Below are 3,616 nucleotides of genomic sequence, written 5' to 3'. Positions count from 1 at the left end.
CAACTGATGTATCAGTGGTGTCATTTTGTGCTGCTACAGTCTTCCATGTTTAAAAAAAAAAATAAATCTGATAGTAAAACCAGAGCAGTTCATGTCAACACTTGGTGGAGGAATATTCGTCATACTTGCACTATAATAGTTTTGCACCATAATCCTCTAGCCTATGTTAGACCTTTAATTTGGATGGGGGGAGAAGCTAGTCTTCATTTGCTTTTCAGTGCTTAAGGAACTTCCTTTTCACTTTAAATTATTTTTCACCCCACTTTGCTATATGTTTTAACGTGAAATATATCTTTCTCTTCTAGTTACATGAAATACTTTCAGTTGACCTCCTTCGGGGATACTATTAGCATCATTAAAAAAAAAAAACCCAAACAAAACAACCAACCAAACAAACCCCACACTGAACTGCAATGCAATTAAATGTCGTCATTCTTTCATTTATGCACTGTTTTGGAGAATCCTCTCAACTTCAGTGTTACTTCACAGAAGGTAAAGACTTTTCTACATAAATCCTCAAAGTTAATAACCTACATGTAGCTCAGTTGTAGTTGGAAGACAATGCATCTTCAAGAAATGAATGAGCTGCTTATACTTGAGGCATTTAATGGTGTGAGACAGCCCTGAGAGTAATCTCTTCCTTCTTTATTCTTTATTCCCTTTCTTCCTTCCTCCCACAGCCCCAAATATGGATTTACCAACATTCCTAAAGCTATTCATCTTATTCTAAGAGTAACACATGTAGTAATAGTGCTACTAGCTGAATAGTTGCATGTGCTTAAAGCCTTCTAAATACTGCTGTGTAAGTTACACTGAAGTATACTGTAATCGTTGTATCAAAGTGCTGAAGCAACAGGAACTAGTGTTCCTTTTTTTCTTTTTAAAATAATTTCACTTTTATTACATTAGTTTATCCTGGCTTATAGACAAAGCCAGGTTAAACTTTCAGAACCAATCACAAAATAGAGCAATTTTATGGACTGGTATTAGTATCCAAATTCCAGTTGCAAAAATTAGTTGAGTTCTGACATAGTAAATATTGCTGAAGACCCTTTTAGGGCAAGGGCTACAAAAAGTCTGGAAAAAGGCCTGTGTAAGTTAATAGGCGTAACAATGTGTTTTGGTGGGTTTTGTTCTCATGATTGGTCATACTGCTTAGAATGCTGTGCTGAAAACATGGCAGACCTTGATTTGCCTGTCTGAATTAGAGCTTTCTAACAGAGCTTGTGCTTTTCCCCTTAAATAGTGTGCTAATCTTTTAACATGCGCCCAGTCTCAGGAGTCTGGTATCAGGCTGCGAATCACTAAAGGGTATCACTTGCAGTGTTGAGACTTAATTTTACGGCACCTGATCCATGGTGAGGCTGTGAGAGCTTAACTAGTGTCTGAGACAAGAAACTCTCAAGGAGGATCTTAAATTTAAGTTCTGTGTGTGTTTTGAAACCTTGGTTTATCCCTGAGTAGGAAACAGTGTGAAGGAACTTTTTCTTCTCCAAGTTTACTTGCTAGCGGTATGCTCAGTACTGCCCTACAGAATGCTTTCAGATCCCTCCTAGGCTTTATCTGTGTGTGTTTTGGTCTGTTTCTTGTGGCACAACTTGCAAAAATCTTCATGGTATTAAAATTGTCAGTTCCTGCTAATTACCTTCTCAGATGGTTCTGTGGACAAAATACCTTTTTAAAAAAAAGTGTTAACTAGTTTGTGCAGAGTTAAATCAAGAAAGCTGAGTACAAGAAGAATGCCTTTAAATAATAAAGCTCCAAAAGGAGACTGTTCAGCGGGGAAAAAAAAAAGTATAATTGCAAATTAAGCTTGTAAAATTGCATGATGTGTTGTGTGTGGTATATTTGGCTTGCTTTGGTATGGCTGAAGTTGCATAGTGGGCTGAAAAGCTTTTAAAAAAAATATTTTAAAACTTCATCTGACCAAAACAGATACAGGAGTGGGTTGTGATGTGTAATTTTAAGTCTTGTGTTTAAAAACAGGTGTTTCAGCATACCCTTTGTTGTCTGTCAATACAGCTTTTACTTTATGTTTGGTAAGTCTACCTACCTTTGTCTAAAACTTCCCTATTACTTTTGCTTTTCTTTTTCTTTAGGGAATATACCAGGCTGCTTTGCACCAGTGCAACAGCAAGCTACGACAGATGTTTAGATATATGCATGTGTTCATACAGCATAGGGTCTACAAGTTAATTCAACTTGTAAAATAGTCCTAAGGTGGCATATACACCTGTAAGTACTATGTATGTATTGATATTGAATAATTCCTCAGATTTTCTGTCCCACCTCACTTGGAAATTCTTTGTCAGTATTGATAGTTTGTGGTTAAAAATTGTATCTACATTGCCATCTTTATTTGTTATTTAGGGAAAAAAAGTGAAGTTTCATGGAGGAAAAACATGTAATGTCTGGGGAGAATTTAGATTTAAAAAGATTATCGGATGAGGACACTTATGGCAGTGACTGATAAGAATAGGAGAGGTTTCACTACTTCTGTGTTCAGAGGTTGTGACTGCTGTCATTCAACCTAGCGAGTTTGGATCCTGTTGAAGGAGATGCTGCAGTGTTAAGGTTTCCCTTGGGCTGTGAAACCTACTTACAGCTTGAATTGATCTGTTACCAGTTCTCTAGAATCACGGTCTAGTAGTTCTGGTGTTGATACAATGAATGAGTACATTAAAATATATGCTTACAACAGGAGCAGATGCTACTTGTGCTAACGTGATTATCGAAGGTGTGGATGGTTGTTTCACTATCTCAATGTATATTTTTGAAAACATTAAGTCACCTGGAGAACAAGCTTATAAGAGCTTTGATTTTTATTTACAGGCTTCACCAAAATCTTAGAACTGTGAAAAGTTATTGTAAGACAGGAACTAGTCTACAATTTCTTGATTGAATGCTGCTTGGGACAGGGGGAATGGAGGGTGTATGGGTGGGTGTTAATAACAGAAGGAGAGATCTAATTAGGAAAACTTCGGAGTTGCCAAATTGATATTTTCCTAAACTCCCAACATTTGAAAAGCTACTGATTAAAAAGATGGATTTAATTTACAATTGCTCTTTTTACTGTGAATCTGACAGAGGTGGACACCAAAAGGTAACGTCTTTCAAGTCTTCATCTATTACTACCTTCAGTGTGTGTCAGAAATCAGATTAATCTAGATGGTTCAAATTACAGGCTACTGCTATTTTATTCTTTCACATCTGGGAAAAGTTGAAGAGATTTTCTATGCAAAATGATATGCATTCAGCAGGAACATATATTATCCCTGTATTTTCACAGGGGTATGTTAGACTGCTGTTTAATAGTACTTGTTAATTGTACAGCTGTTAGAAGTTAATTGTCATCTAAACCTAAAGAAACTGATTGTTCCACAGACTAAGTGTCAGTACTAGTTGTGCACACAAATTGCCATTAGATGTATATATAGTCACATGTTTGTCCTTCATAATTGGAAGGAGCAGAGGTTTTCTGTGTGTTAAATATCAGAAAAGTCTGCAAGAATTGCAATCATTTATATGTAATTTCAAGGTAAGAGCCCAAGTCTCAGTCATGTTTAGAGGTTATTAGCTAATTAAAAGCCAAACACTGATACTTATTTTTAGATAA

Source organism: Gymnogyps californianus, chromosome 1 (assembly GCF_018139145.2).
Source record: "Gymnogyps californianus isolate 813 chromosome 1, ASM1813914v2, whole genome shotgun sequence".
NCBI classification, from domain to species: domain Eukaryota; kingdom Metazoa; phylum Chordata; class Aves; order Accipitriformes; family Cathartidae; genus Gymnogyps; species Gymnogyps californianus.
Note: the sequence above shows the minus strand (reverse complement) of the source record.